The following is a 13,944-nucleotide window of genomic DNA, read 5'->3' on the forward strand; positions in this document are numbered from 1 at the left end:
AAGACAAATTCAGCTTCTTCTACAAGAATGTCAGCAAATACAGTCTTCCTGTGGTAGCGTGTCTGAGTGGTCTAAGGCACTGGATTTAGGCTCCAGTCTCTGAGAAGGCATGGGATCGAATGCTGCCAGCTGGTAACTTTACAATGATTCTTGCCTTTGTGTTCTCTTGAAAACCCTCTCTTCCAGTACAGATGACGGGAAACAATTTGAAAAAGACATTGGAACCCTTCTTCTTTTTCAGAGTTACATATAGCTTAGCATTTTTTACTTTGAAAGTTAGGCAAGCATTGTTCCTCACAAGTTCAGCCCTGCTCATGTACCAAGTTGAGAATGCTGCTTTGGAGGACTCCAGACTTGAAAATTGCAAAAAAGATATTACCACAGGGTAGCGTGGCCGAGCGGTCTAAGGCGCTGGATTAAGGCTCCAGTCTCTGCGGAGGCGTGGGTTCGAATCCCACCGCTGCCAAGCAGTGTTTTTAGGAGATGGCAGAAGAATTCTTATACCTAATCACTCTCAACAACGGTGCCTGACCCAAGGCTGAAGAGCAGTTATTCGCATGATGGTAGCAGAGAGCCATGCTACGATGCCATTTGCAAATGCTCATACCTGGCTTTGTTCTTAGGCGACATTGAAGACCCTGCAGTGTTTTGATAACAGGCAGGAAATGATGCATCTTTCCTCTTCTGACAGAAGACAAATTCAGCTTCTTCTACAAGAATGTCAGCAAATACAGTCTTCCTGTGGTAGCGTGTCTGAGTGGTCTAAGGCACTGGATTTAGGCTCCAGTCTCTGAGAAGGCATGGGATCGAATGCTGCCAGCTGGTAACTTTACAATGATTCTTGCCTTTGTGTTCTCTTGAAAACCCTCTCTTCCAGTACAGATGACGGGAAACAATTTGAAAAAGACATTGGAACCCTTCTTCTTTTTCAGAGTTACATATAGCTTAGCATTTTTTACTTTGAAAGTTAGGCAAGCATTGTTCCTCACAAGTTCAGCCCTGCTCATGTACCAAGTTGAGAATGCTGCTTTGGAGGACTCCAGACTTGAAAATTGCAAAAAAGATATTACCAAAGGGTAGCGTGGCCGAGCGGTCTAAGGTGCTGGATTTAGGCTCCAGTCTCTGCGGAGGCGTGGGTTCGAATCCCACCGCTGCCAAGCAGTGTTTTTAAGAGATGGCAGAAGAATTCTTATACCTAATCACTCTCAACAATGGTGCCTGACCCAAGGCTGAAGAGCAGTCATTCGCATGATGGTAGCAGAGAGCCATGCCACGATGCCATTTGCAAATGCTCATACCTGGCTTTGTTCTTAGGCGACATTGAAGACCCTGCGGTGTTTTGATAACAGGCAGGAAATGATGCATCTTTCCTCTTCTGACAGAAGAAAAATTCACCTTCTTCCACAAGAATGTCAGCAAATGCAGTCTTCCTGTGGTAGCGTGTCTGAGTGGTCTAAGGCACTGGATTTAGGCTCCAGTCTCTGAGAAGGCATGGGATCGAATGCTGCCAGCTGGTAACTTTACAATGATTCTTGCCTTTGTGTTCTCTTGAAAACCCTCTCTTCCAGTACAGATGACGGGAAACAATTTGAAAAAGACATTGGAACCCTTCTTCTTTTTCAGAGTTACATATAGCTTAGCATTTTTTACTTTGAAAGTTAGGCAAGCATTGTTCCTCACAAGTTCAGCCCTGCTCATGTACCAAGTTGAGAATGCTGCTTTGGAGGACTCCAGACTTGAAAATTGCAAAAAAGATATTACCAAAGGGTAGCGTGGCCGAGCGGTCTAAGGCGCTGGATTTAGGCTCCAGTCTCTGCGGAGGCGTGGGTTCGAATCCCACCGCTGCCAAGCAGTGTTTTTAAGAGATGGCAGAAGAATTCTTATACCTAATCACTCTCAACAATGGTGCCTGACCCAAGGCTGAAGAGCAGTCATTCGCATGATGGTAGCAGAGAGCCATGCCACGATGCCATTTGCAAATGCTCATACCTGGCTTTGTTCTTAGGCGACATTGAAGACCCTGCGGTGTTTTGATAACAGGCAGGAAATGATGCATCTTTCCTCTTCTGACAGAAGAAAAATTCACCTTCTTCCACAAGAATGTCAGCAAATGCAGTCTACCTGTGGTAGCGTGTCTGAGTGGTCTAAGGCACTGGATTTAGGCTCCAGTCTCTGAGAAGGCATGGGATCGAATGCTGCCAGCTGGTAACTTTACAATGATTCTTGCCTTTGTGTTCTCTTGAAAACCCTCTCTTCCAGTACAGATGACGGGAAACAATTTGAAAAAGACATTGGAACCCTTCTTCTTTTTCAGAGTTACATATAGCTTAGCATTTTTTACTTTGAAAGTTAGGCAAGCATTGTTCCTCACAAGTTCAGCCCTGCTCATGTACCAAGTTGAGAATGCTGCTTTGGAGGACTCCAGACTTGAAAATTGCAAAAAAGAGATTACCACAGGGTAGCTTGGCCGAGCGGTCTAAGGAGCTGGATTAAGGCTCCAGTCTCTGCGGAGGTGTGGGTTCGAATCCCACCGCTGCCAAGCAGTTTTTTTGGAGATGGCAGAAGAATTCTTATACCTAATCACTCTCAACAACGGTGCCTGACCCAAGGCTGAAGAGCAGTTATTCGCATGATGGTAGCAGAGAGCCATGCTACGATGCCATTTGCAAATGCTCATACCTGGCTTTGTTCTTAGGCGACATTGAAGACCCTGCAGTGTTTTGATAACAGGCAGGAAATGATGCATCTTTCCTCTTCTGACAGAAGACAAATTCAGCTTCTTCTACAAGAATGTCAGCAAATACAGTCTTCCTGTGGTAGCGTGTCTGAGTGGTCTAAGGCACTGGATTTAGGCTCCAGTCTCTGAGAAGGCATGGGATCGAATGCTGCCAGCTGGTAACTTTACAATGATTCTTGCCTTTGTGTTCTCTTGAAAACCCTCTCTTCCAGTACAGATGACGGGAAACAATTTGAAAAAGACATTGGAACCCTTCTTCTTTTTCAGAGTTACATATAGCTTAGCATTTTTTACTTTGAAAGTTAGGCAAGCATTGTTCCTCACAAGTTCAGCCCTGCTCATGTACCAAGTTGAGAATGCTGCTTTGGAGGACTCCAGACTTGAAAATTGCAAAAAAGATATTACCACAGGGTAGCGTGGCCGAGCGGTCTAAGGCGCTGGATTAAGGCTCCAGTCTCTGCGGAGGCGTGGGTTCGAATCCCACCGCTGCCAAGCAGTGTTTTTAGGAGATGGCAGAAGAATTCTTATACCTAATCACTCTCAACAACGGTGCCTGACCCAAGGCTGAAGAGCAGTTATTCGCATGATGGTAGCAGAGAGCCATGCTACGATGCCATTTGCAAATGCTCATACCTGGCTTTGTTCTTAGGCGACATTGAAGACCCTGCAGTGTTTTGATAACAGGCAGGAAATGATGCATCTTTCCTCTTCTGACAGAAGACAAATTCAGCTTCTTCTACAAGAATGTCAGCAAATACAGTCTTCCTGTGGTAGCGTGTCTGAGTGGTCTAAGGCACTGGATTTAGGCTCCAGTCTCTGAGAAGGCATGGGATCGAATGCTGCCAGCTGGTAACTTTACAATGATTCTTGCCTTTGTGTTCTCTTGAAAACCCTCTCTTCCAGTACAGATGACGGGAAACAATTTGAAAACGACATTGGAACCCTTCTTCTTTTTCAGAGTTACATATAGCTTAGCATTTTTTACTTTGAAAGTTAGGCAAGCATTGTTCCTCACAAGTTCAGCCCTGCTCATGTACCAAGTTGAGAATGCTGCTTTGGAGGACTCCAGACTTGAAAATTGCAAAAAAGATATTACCAAAGGGTAGCGTGGCCGAGCGGTCTAAGGCGCTGGATTTAGGCTCCAGTCTCTGCGGAGGCGTGGGTTCGAATCCCACCGCTGCCAAGCAGTGTTTTTAAGAGATGGCAGAAGAATTCTTATACCTAATCACTCTCAACAATGGTGCCTGACCCAAGGCTGAAGAGCAGTCATTCGCATGATGGTAGCAGAGAGCCATGCCACGATGCCATTTGCAAATGCTCATACCTGGCTTTGTTCTTAGGCGACATTGAAGACCCTGCGGTGTTTTGATAACAGGCAGGAAATGATGCATCTTTCCTCTTCTGACAGAAGAAAAATTCACCTTCTTCCACAAGAATGTCAGCAAATGCAGTCTTCCTGTGGTAGCGTGTCTGAGTGGTCTAAGGCACTGGATTTAGGCTCCAGTCTCTGAGAAGGCATGGGATCGAATGCTGCCAGCTGGTAACTTTACAATGATTCTTGCCTTTGTGTTCTCTTGAAAACCCTCTCTTCCAGTACAGATGACGGGAAACAATTTGAAAAAGACATTGGAACCCTTCTTCTTTTTCAGTTACATATAGCTTAGCATTTTTTACTTTGAAAGTTAGGCAAGCATTGTTCCTCACAAGTTCAGCCCTGCTCATGTACCAAGTTGAGAATGCTGCTTTGGAGGACTCCAGACTTGAAAATTGCAAAAAAGATATTACCAAAGGGTAGCGTGGCCGAGCGGTCTAAGGCGCTGGATTTAGGCTCCAGTCTCTGCGGAGGCGTGGGTTCGAATCCCACCGCTGCCAAGCAGTGTTTTTAAGAGATGGCAGAAGAATTCTTATACCTAATCACTCTCAACAATGGTGCCTGACCCAAGGCTGAAGAGCAGTCATTCGCATGATGGTAGCAGAGAGCCATGCCACGATGCCATTTGCAAATGCTCATACCTGGCTTTGTTCTTAGGCGACATTGAAGACCCTGCGGTGTTTTGATAACAGGCAGGAAATGATGCATCTTTCCTCTTCTGACAGAAGAAAAATTCACCTTCTTCCACAAGAATGTCAGCAAATGCAGTCTTCCTGTGGTAGCGTGTCTGAGTGGTCTAAGGCACTGGATTTAGGCTCCAGTCTCTGAGAAGGCATGGGATCGAATGCTGCCAGCTGGTAACTTTACAATGATTCTTGCCTTTGTGTTCTCTTGAAAACCCTCTCTTCCAGTACAGATGACGGGAAACAATTTGAAAAAGACATTGGAACCCTTCTTCTTTTTCAGAGTTACATATAGCTTAGCATTTTTTACTTTGAAAGTTAGGCAAGCATTGTTCCTCACAAGTTCAGCCCTGCTCATGTACCAAGTTGAGAATGCTGCTTTGGAGGACTCCAGACTTGAAAATTGCAAAAAAGATATTACCAAAGGGTAGCGTGGCCGAGCGGTCTAAGGCGCTGGATTTAGGCTCCAGTCTCTGCGGAGGCGTGGGTTCGAATCCCACCGCTGCCAAGCAGTGTTTTTAAGAGATGGCAGAAGAATTCTTATACCTAATCACTCTCAACAATGGTGCCTGACCCAAGGCTGAAGAGCAGTCATTCGCATGATGGTAGCAGAGAGCCATGCCACGATGCCATTTGCAAATGCTCATACCTGGCTTTGTTCTTAGGCGACATTGAAGACCCTGCGGTGTTTTGATAACAGGCAGGAAATGATGCATCTTTCCTCTTCTGACAGAAGAAAAATTCACCTTCTTCCACAAGAATGTCAGCAAATGCAGTCTACCTGTGGTAGCGTGTCTGAGTGGTCTAAGGCACTGGATTTAGGCTCCAGTCTCTGAGAAGGCATGGGATCGAATGCTGCCAGCTGGTAACTTTACAATGATTCTTGCCTTTGTGTTCTCTTGAAAACCCTCTCTTCCAGTACAGATGACGGGAAACAATTTGAAAAAGACATTGGAACCCTTCTTCTTTTTCAGAGTTACATATAGCTTAGCATTTTTTACTTTGAAAGTTAGGCAAGCATTGTTCCTCACAAGTTCAGCCCTGCTCATGTACCAAGTTGAGAATGCTGCTTTGGAGGACTCCAGACTTGAAAATTGCAAAAAAGAGATTACCACAGGGTAGCTTGGCCGAGCGGTCTAAGGCGCTGGATTAAGGCTCCAGTCTCTGCGGAGGCGTGGGTTCGAATCCCACCGCTGCCAAGCAGTTTTTTTGGAGATGGCAGAAGAATTCTTATACCTAATCACTCTCAACAACGGTGCCTGACCCAAGGCTGAAGAGCAGTTATTCGCATGATGGTAGCAGAGAGCCATGCTACGATGCCATTTGCAAATGCTCATACCTGGCTTTGTTCTTAGGCGACATTGAAGACCCTGCAGTGTTTTGATAACAGGCAGGAAATGATGCATCTTTCCTCTTCTGACAGAAGACAAATTCAGCTTCTTCTACAAGAATGTCAGCAAATACAGTCTTCCTGTGGTAGCGTGTCTGAGTGGTCTAAGGCACTGGATTTAGGCTCCAGTCTCTGAGAAGGCATGGGATCGAATGCTGCCAGCTGGTAACTTTACAATGATTCTTGCCTTTGTGTTCTCTTGAAAACCCTCTCTTCCAGTACAGATGACGGGAAACAATTTGAAAAAGACATTGGAACCCTTCTTCTTTTTTAGAGTTACATATAGCTTAGCATTTTTTACTTTGAAAGTTAGGCAAGCATTGTTCCTCACAAGTTCAGCCCTGCTCATGTACCAAGTTGAGAATGCTGCTTTGGAGGACTCCAGACTTGAAAATTGCAAAAAAGATATTACCACAGGGTAGCGTGGCCGAGCGGTCTAAGGCGCTGGATTAAGGCTCCAGTCTCTGCGGAGGCGTGGGTTCGAATCCCACCGCTGCCAAGCAGTGTTTTTAGGAGATGGCAGAAGAATTCTTATACCTAATCACTCTCAACAACGGTGCCTGACCCAAGGCTGAAGAGCAGTTATTCGCATGATGGTAGCAGAGAGCCATGCTACGATGCCATTTGCAAATGCTCATACCTGGCTTTGTTCTTAGGTGACATTGAAGACCCTGCAGTGTTTTGATAACAGGCAGGAAATGATGCATCTTTCCTCTTCTGACAGAAGACAAATTCAGCTTCTTCTACAAGAATGTCAGCAAATACAGTCTTCCTGTGGTAGCGTGTCTGAGTGGTCTAAGGCACTGGATTTAGGCTCCAGTCTCTGAGAAGGCATGGGATCGAATGCTGCCAGCTGGTAACTTTACAATGATTCTTGCCTTTGTGTTCTCTTGAAAACCCTCTCTTCCAGTACAGATGACGGGAAACAATTTGAAAACGACATTGGAACCCTTCTTCTTTTTCAGAGTTACATATAGCTTAGCATTTTTTACTTTGAAAGTTAGGCAAGCATTGTTCCTCACAAGTTCAGCCCTGCTCATGTACCAAGTTGAGAATGCTGCTTTGGAGGACTCCAGACTTGAAAATTGCAAAAAAGATATTACCAAAGGGTAGCGTGGCCGAGCGGTCTAAGGCGCTGGATTTAGGCTCCAGTCTCTGCGGAGGCGTGGGTTCGAATCCCACCGCTGCCAAGCAGTGTTTTTAAGAGATGGCAGAAGAATTCTTATACCTAATCACTCTCAACAATGGTGCCTGACCCAAGGCTGAAGAGCAGTCATTCGCATGATGGTAGCAGAGAGCCATGCCACGATGCCATTTGCAAATGCTCATACCTGGCTTTGTTCTTAGGCGACATTGAAGACCCTGCGGTGTTTTGATAACAGGCAGGAAATGATGCATCTTTCCTCTTCTGACAGAAGAAAAATTCACCTTCTTCCACAAGAATGTCAGCAAATGCAGTCTTCCTGTGGTAGCGTGTCTGAGTGGTCTAAGGCACTGGATTTAGGCTCCAGTCTCTGAGAAGGCATGGGATCGAATGCTGCCAGCTGGTAACTTTACAATGATTCTTGCCTTTGTGTTCTCTTGAAAACCCTCTCTTCCAGTACAGATGACGGGAAACAATTTGAAAAAGACATTGGAACCCTTCTTCTTTTTCAGTTACATATAGCTTAGCATTTTTTACTTTGAAAGTTAGGCAAGCATTGTTCCTCACAAGTTCAGCCCTGCTCATGTACCAAGTTGAGAATGCTGCTTTGGAGGACTCCAGACTTGAAAATTGCAAAAAAGATATTACCAAAGGGTAGCGTGGCCGAGCGGTCTAAGGCGCTGGATTTAGGCTCCAGTCTCTGCGGAGGCGTGGGTTCGAATCCCACCGCTGCCAAGCAGTGTTTTTAAGAGATGGCAGAAGAATTCTTATACCTAATCACTCTCAACAATGGTGCCTGACCCAAGGCTGAAGAGCAGTCATTCGCATGATGGTAGCAGAGAGCCATGCCACGATGCCATTTGCAAATGCTCATACCTGGCTTTGTTCTTAGGCGACATTGAAGACCCTGCGGTGTTTTGATAACAGGCAGGAAATGATGCATCTTTCCTCTTCTGACAGAAGAAAAATTCACCTTCTTCCACAAGAATGTCAGCAAATGCAGTCTTCCTGTGGTAGCGTGTCTGAGTGGTCTAAGGCACTGGATTTAGGCTCCAGTCTCTGAGAAGGCATGGGATCGAATGCTGCCAGCTGGTAACTTTACAATGATTCTTGCCTTTGTGTTCTCTTGAAAACCCTCTCTTCCAGTACAGATGACGGGAAACAATTTGAAAAAGACATTGGAACCCTTCTTCTTTTTCAGAGTTACATATAGCTTAGCATTTTTTACTTTGAAAGTTAGGCAAGCATTGTTCCTCACAAGTTCAGCCCTGCTCATGTACCAAGTTGAGAATGCTGCTTTGGAGGACTCCAGACTTGAAAATTGCAAAAAAGATATTACCAAAGGGTAGCGTGGCCGAGCGGTCTAAGGCGCTGGATTTAGGCTCCAGTCTCTGCGGAGGCGTGGGTTCGAATCCCACCGCTGCCAAGCAGTGTTTTTAAGAGATGGCAGAAGAATTCTTATACCTAATCACTCTCAACAATGGTGCCTGACCCAAGGCTGAAGAGCAGTCATTCGCATGATGGTAGCAGAGAGCCATGCCACGATGCCATTTGCAAATGCTCATACCTGGCTTTGTTCTTAGGCGACATTGAAGACCCTGCGGTGTTTTGATAACAGGCAGGAAATGATGCATCTTTCCTCTTCTGACAGAAGAAAAATTCACCTTCTTCCACAAGAATGTCAGCAAATGCAGTCTACCTGTGGTAGCGTGTCTGAGTGGTCTAAGGCACTGGATTTAGGCTCCAGTCTCTGAGAAGGCATGGGATCGAATGCTGCCAGCTGGTAACTTTACAATGATTCTTGCCTTTGTGTTCTCTTGAAAACCCTCTCTTCCAGTACAGATGACGGGAAACAATTTGAAAAAGACATTGGAACCCTTCTTCTTTTTCAGAGTTACATATAGCTTAGCATTTTTTACTTTGAAAGTTAGGCAAGCATTGTTCCTCACAAGTTCAGCCCTGCTCATGTACCAAGTTGAGAATGCTGCTTTGGAGGACTCCAGACTTGAAAATTGCAAAAAAGAGATTACCACAGGGTAGCTTGGCCGAGCGGTCTAAGGCGCTGGATTAAGGCTCCAGTCTCTGCGGAGGCGTGGGTTCGAATCCCACCGCTGCCAAGCAGTTTTTTTGGAGATGGCAGAAGAATTCTTATACCTAATCACTCTCAACAACGGTGCCTGACCCAAGGCTGAAGAGCAGTTATTCGCATGATGGTAGCAGAGAGCCATGCTACGATGCCATTTGCAAATGCTCATACCTGGCTTTGTTCTTAGGCGACATTGAAGACCCTGCAGTGTTTTGATAACAGGCAGGAAATGATGCATCTTTCCTCTTCTGACAGAAGACAAATTCAGCTTCTTCTACAAGAATGTCAGCAAATACAGTCTTCCTGTGGTAGCGTGTCTGAGTGGTCTAAGGCACTGGATTTAGGCTCCAGTCTCTGAGAAGGCATGGGATCGAATGCTGCCAGCTGGTAACTTTACAATGATTCTTGCCTTTGTGTTCTCTTGAAAACCCTCTCTTCCAGTACAGATGACGGGAAACAATTTGAAAAAGACATTGGAACCCTTCTTCTTTTTTAGAGTTACATATAGCTTAGCATTTTTTACTTTGAAAGTTAGGCAAGCATTGTTCCTCACAAGTTCAGCCCTGCTCATGTACCAAGTTGAGAATGCTGCTTTGGAGGACTCCAGACTTGAAAATTGCAAAAAAGATATTACCACAGGGTAGCGTGGCCGAGCGGTCTAAGGCGCTGGATTAAGGCTCCAGTCTCTGCGGAGGCGTGGGTTCGAATCCCACCGCTGCCAAGCAGTGTTTTTAGGAGATGGCAGAAGAATTCTTATACCTAATCACTCTCAACAACGGTGCCTGACCCAAGGCTGAAGAGCAGTTATTCGCATGATGGTAGCAGAGAGCCATGCTACGATGCCATTTGCAAATGCTCATACCTGGCTTTGTTCTTAGGCGACATTGAAGACCCTGCAGTGTTTTGATAACAGGCAGGAAATGATGCATCTTTCCTCTTCTGACAGAAGACAAATTCAGCTTCTTCTACAAGAATGTCAGCAAATACAGTCTTCCTGTGGTAGCGTGTCTGAGTGGTCTAAGGCACTGGATTTAGGCTCCAGTCTCTGAGAAGGCATGGGATCGAATGCTGCCAGCTGGTAACTTTACAATGATTCTTGCCTTTGTGTTCTCTTGAAAACCCTCTCTTCCAGTACAGATGACGGGAAACAATTTGAAAAAGACATTGGAACCCTTCTTCTTTTTCAGAGTTACATATAGCTTAGCATTTTTTACTTTGAAAGTTAGGCAAGCATTGTTCCTCACAAGTTCAGCCCTGCTCATGTACCAAGTTGAGAATGCTGCTTTGGAGGACTCCAGACTTGAAAATTGCAAAAAAGATATTACCAAAGGGTAGCGTGGCCGAGCGGTCTAAGGCGCTGGATTTAGGCTCCAGTCTCTGCGGAGGCATGGGTTCGCATTTATTATTCGCATGATGGTATTCGCATGATGGTAGCAGAGAGCCATGCTACGATGCCATTTGCAAATGCTCATACCTGGCTTTGTTCTTAGGCGACATTGAAGACCCTGCAGTGTTTTGATAACAGGCAGGAAATGATGCATCTTTCCTCTTCTGACAGAAGACAAATTCAGCTTCTTCTACAAGAATGTCAGCAAATACAGTCTTCCTGTGGTAGCGTGTCTGAGTGGTCTAAGGCACTGGATTTAGGCTCCAGTCTCTGAGAAGGCATGGGATCGAATGCTGCCAGCTGGTAACTTTACAATGATTCTTGCCTTTGTGTTCTCTTGAAAACCCTCTCTTCCAGTACAGATGACGGGAAACAATTTGAAAAAGACATTGGAACCCTTCTTCTTTTTCAGAGTTACATATAACTTAGCATTTTTTACTTTGAAAGTTAGGCAAGCATTGTTCCTCACAAGTTCAGCCCTGCTCATGTACCAAGTTGAGAATGCTGCTTTGGAGGACTCCAGACTTGAAAATTGCAAAAAAGATATTACCAAAGGGTAGCGTGGCCGAGCGGTCTAAGGCGCTGGATTAAGGCTCCAGTCTCTGCGGAGGCGTGGGTTCGAATCCCACCGCTGCCAAGCAGTTTTTTTGGAGATGGCAGAAGAATTCTTATACCTAATCACTCTCAACAACGGTGCCTGACCCAAGGCTGAAGAGCAGTTATTCGCATGATGGTAGCAGAGAGCCATGCTACGATGCCATTTGCAAATGCTCATACCTGGCTTTGTTCTTAGGCGACATTGAAGACCCTGCAGTGTTTTGATAACAGGCAGGAAATGATGCATCTTTCCTCTTCTGACAGAAGACAAATTCAGCTTCTTCTACAAGAATGTCAGCAAATACAGTCTTCCTGTGGTAGCGTGTCTGAGTGGTCTAAGGCACTGGATTTAGGCTCCAGTCTCTGAGAAGGCATGGGATCGAATGCTGCCAGCTGGTAACTTTACAATGATTCTTGCCTTTGTGTTCTCTTGAAAGCCCTCTCTTCCAGTACAGATGACGGGAAACAATTTGAAAAACACATTGGAACCCTTCTTCTTTTTCAGAGTTACATATAACTTAGCATTTTTTACTTTGAAAGTTAGGCAAGCATTGTTCCTCACAAGTTCAGCCCTGCTCATGTACCAAGTTGAGAATGCTGCTTTGGAGGACTCCAGACTTGAAAATTGCAAAAAAGATATTACCAAAGGGTAGCGTGGCCGAGCGGTCTAAGGCGCTGGATTAAGGCTCCAGTCTCTGCGGAGGCGTGGGTTCGAATCCCACCGCTGCCAAGCATTGTTTTAAGGAGATGGCAGAAGAATTCTTATACCTAATCACTCTCAACAACGGTGCCTGACCCAAGGCTGAAGAGCAGTTATTCGCAAGATGTTAGCAGAGAGCCATGCTACGATGCCATTTGCAAATGCTCATACCTGGCTTTGTTCTTAGGCGACATTGAAGACCCTGCAGTGTTTTGATAACAGGCAGGAAATGATGCATCTTTCCTCTTCTGACAGAAGACAAATTCAGCTTCTTCTACAAGAATGTCAGCAAATACAGTCTTCCTGTGGTAGCGTGTCTGAGTGGTCTAAGGCACTGGATTTAGGCTCCAGTCTCTGAGAAGGCATGGGATCGAATGCTGCCAGCTGGTAACTTTACAATGATTCTTGCCTTTGTGTTCTCTTGAAAACCCTCTCTTCCAGTACAGATGACGGGAAACAATTTGAAAAAGACATTGGAACCCTTCTTCTTTTTCAGAGTTACATATAACTTAGCATTTTTTACTTTGAAAGTTAGGCAAGCATTGTTCCTCACAAGTTCAGCCCTGCTCATGTACCAAGTTGAGAATGCTGCTTTGGAGGACTCCAGACTTGAAAATTGCAAAAAAGATATTACCAAAGGGTAGCGTGGCCGAGCGGTCTAAGGCGCTGGATTAAGGCTCCAGTCTCTGCGGAGGCGTGGGTTCGAATCCCACCGCTGCCAAGCATTGTTTTAAGGAGATGGCAGAAGAATTCTTATACCTAATCACTCTCAACAACGGTGCCTGACCCAAGGCTGAAGAGCAGTTATTCGCATGATGGTAGCAGAGAGCCATGCTACGATGCCATTTGCAAATGCTCATACCTGGCTTTGTTCTTAGGCGACATTGAAGACCCTGCAGTGTTTTGATAACAGGCAGGAAATGATGCATCTTTCCTCTTCTGACAGAAGACAAATTCAGCTTCTTCTACAAGAATGTCAGCAAATACAGTCTTCCTGTGGTAGCGTGTCTGAGTGGTCTAAGGCACTGGATTTAGGCTCCAGTCTCTGAGAAGGCATGGGATCGAATGCTGCCAGCTGGTAACTTTACAATGATTCTTGCCTTTGTGTTCTCTTGAAAACCCTCTCTTCCAGTACAGATGACGGGAAACAATTTGAAAAAGACATTGGAACCCTTCTTCTTTTTCAGAGTTACATATAACTTAGCATTTTTTACTTTGAAAGTTAGGCAAGCATTGTTCCTCACAAGTTCAGCCCTGCTCATGTACCAAGTTGAGAATGCTGCTTTGGAGGACTCCAGACTTGAAAATTGCAAAAAAGATATTACCAAAGGGTAGCGTGGCCGAGCGGTCTAAGGCGCTGGATTAAGGCTCCAGTCTCTGCGGAGGCGTGGGTTCGAATCCCACCGCTGCCAAGCAGTTTTTTTGGAGATGGCAGAAGAATTCTTATACCTAATCACTCTCAACAACGGTGCCTGACCCAAGGCTGAAGAGCAGTTATTCGCATGATGGTAGCAGAGAGCCATGCTACGATGCCATTTGCAAATGCTCATACCTGGCTTTGTTCTTAGGCGACATTGAAGACCCTGCAGTGTTTTGATAACAGGCAGGAAATGATGCATCTTTCCTCTTCTGACAGAAGACAAATTCAGCTTCTTCTACAAGAATGTCAGCAAATACAGTCTTCCTGTGGTAGCGTGTCTGAGTGGTCTAAGGCACTGGATTTAGGCTCCAGTCTCTGAGAAGGCATGGGATCGAATGCTGCCAGCTGGTAACTTTACAATGATTCTTGCCTTTGTGTTCTCTTGAAAGCCCTCTCTTCCAGTACAGATGACGGGAAACAATTTGAAA

General features: G+C 45.3%; 18 non-coding genes across 18 annotated transcripts; all 18 read left to right on the forward strand.

The window, feature by feature from the left end:
- Nucleotides 1-384: 384 nt before the first annotated feature.
- Nucleotides 385-466, forward strand: trnal-aag (transfer RNA leucine (anticodon AAG)). The gene has a single exon. It is a non-coding gene; the product is annotated as a tRNA-Leu (tRNA).
- Nucleotides 467-1,075: 609 nt separating this feature from the next.
- On the forward strand, nucleotides 1,076-1,157 carry trnal-uag (transfer RNA leucine (anticodon UAG)). The gene has a single exon. It is a non-coding gene; the product is annotated as a tRNA-Leu (tRNA).
- Nucleotides 1,158-1,766: 609 nt separating this feature from the next.
- trnal-uag (transfer RNA leucine (anticodon UAG)) lies at nucleotides 1,767-1,848 on the forward strand. The gene has a single exon. It is a non-coding gene; the product is annotated as a tRNA-Leu (tRNA).
- Nucleotides 1,849-3,147: 1,299 nt separating this feature from the next.
- Nucleotides 3,148-3,229, forward strand: trnal-aag (transfer RNA leucine (anticodon AAG)). The gene has a single exon. It is a non-coding gene; the product is annotated as a tRNA-Leu (tRNA).
- Nucleotides 3,230-3,838: 609 nt separating this feature from the next.
- trnal-uag (transfer RNA leucine (anticodon UAG)) lies at nucleotides 3,839-3,920 on the forward strand. The gene has a single exon. It is a non-coding gene; the product is annotated as a tRNA-Leu (tRNA).
- Nucleotides 3,921-4,527: 607 nt separating this feature from the next.
- Nucleotides 4,528-4,609, forward strand: trnal-uag (transfer RNA leucine (anticodon UAG)). Its single transcript has one exon. It is a non-coding gene; the product is annotated as a tRNA-Leu (tRNA).
- A 609-nt stretch (nucleotides 4,610-5,218) lies between these two features.
- Nucleotides 5,219-5,300, forward strand: trnal-uag (transfer RNA leucine (anticodon UAG)). Its single transcript has one exon. It is a non-coding gene; the product is annotated as a tRNA-Leu (tRNA).
- Nucleotides 5,301-5,909: 609 nt separating this feature from the next.
- trnal-aag (transfer RNA leucine (anticodon AAG)) lies at nucleotides 5,910-5,991 on the forward strand. The gene has a single exon. It is a non-coding gene; the product is annotated as a tRNA-Leu (tRNA).
- A 608-nt stretch (nucleotides 5,992-6,599) lies between these two features.
- On the forward strand, nucleotides 6,600-6,681 carry trnal-aag (transfer RNA leucine (anticodon AAG)). Its single transcript has one exon. It is a non-coding gene; the product is annotated as a tRNA-Leu (tRNA).
- A 609-nt stretch (nucleotides 6,682-7,290) lies between these two features.
- On the forward strand, nucleotides 7,291-7,372 carry trnal-uag (transfer RNA leucine (anticodon UAG)). The gene has a single exon. It is a non-coding gene; the product is annotated as a tRNA-Leu (tRNA).
- A 607-nt stretch (nucleotides 7,373-7,979) lies between these two features.
- On the forward strand, nucleotides 7,980-8,061 carry trnal-uag (transfer RNA leucine (anticodon UAG)). The gene has a single exon. It is a non-coding gene; the product is annotated as a tRNA-Leu (tRNA).
- A 609-nt stretch (nucleotides 8,062-8,670) lies between these two features.
- Nucleotides 8,671-8,752, forward strand: trnal-uag (transfer RNA leucine (anticodon UAG)). Its single transcript has one exon. It is a non-coding gene; the product is annotated as a tRNA-Leu (tRNA).
- Nucleotides 8,753-9,361: 609 nt separating this feature from the next.
- Nucleotides 9,362-9,443, forward strand: trnal-aag (transfer RNA leucine (anticodon AAG)). The gene has a single exon. It is a non-coding gene; the product is annotated as a tRNA-Leu (tRNA).
- Nucleotides 9,444-10,051: 608 nt separating this feature from the next.
- trnal-aag (transfer RNA leucine (anticodon AAG)) lies at nucleotides 10,052-10,133 on the forward strand. The gene has a single exon. It is a non-coding gene; the product is annotated as a tRNA-Leu (tRNA).
- Nucleotides 10,134-11,354: 1,221 nt separating this feature from the next.
- trnal-aag (transfer RNA leucine (anticodon AAG)) lies at nucleotides 11,355-11,436 on the forward strand. Its single transcript has one exon. It is a non-coding gene; the product is annotated as a tRNA-Leu (tRNA).
- Nucleotides 11,437-12,044: 608 nt separating this feature from the next.
- On the forward strand, nucleotides 12,045-12,126 carry trnal-aag (transfer RNA leucine (anticodon AAG)). The gene has a single exon. It is a non-coding gene; the product is annotated as a tRNA-Leu (tRNA).
- A 609-nt stretch (nucleotides 12,127-12,735) lies between these two features.
- Nucleotides 12,736-12,817, forward strand: trnal-aag (transfer RNA leucine (anticodon AAG)). Its single transcript has one exon. It is a non-coding gene; the product is annotated as a tRNA-Leu (tRNA).
- Nucleotides 12,818-13,426: 609 nt separating this feature from the next.
- On the forward strand, nucleotides 13,427-13,508 carry trnal-aag (transfer RNA leucine (anticodon AAG)). The gene has a single exon. It is a non-coding gene; the product is annotated as a tRNA-Leu (tRNA).
- Nucleotides 13,509-13,944: the final 436 nt, after the last annotated feature.

Source organism: Brachyhypopomus gauderio, unplaced genomic scaffold (genome assembly GCF_052324685.1).
Source record: "Brachyhypopomus gauderio isolate BG-103 unplaced genomic scaffold, BGAUD_0.2 sc216, whole genome shotgun sequence".
Lineage (NCBI taxonomy): Eukaryota > Metazoa > Chordata > Actinopteri > Gymnotiformes > Hypopomidae > Brachyhypopomus > Brachyhypopomus gauderio.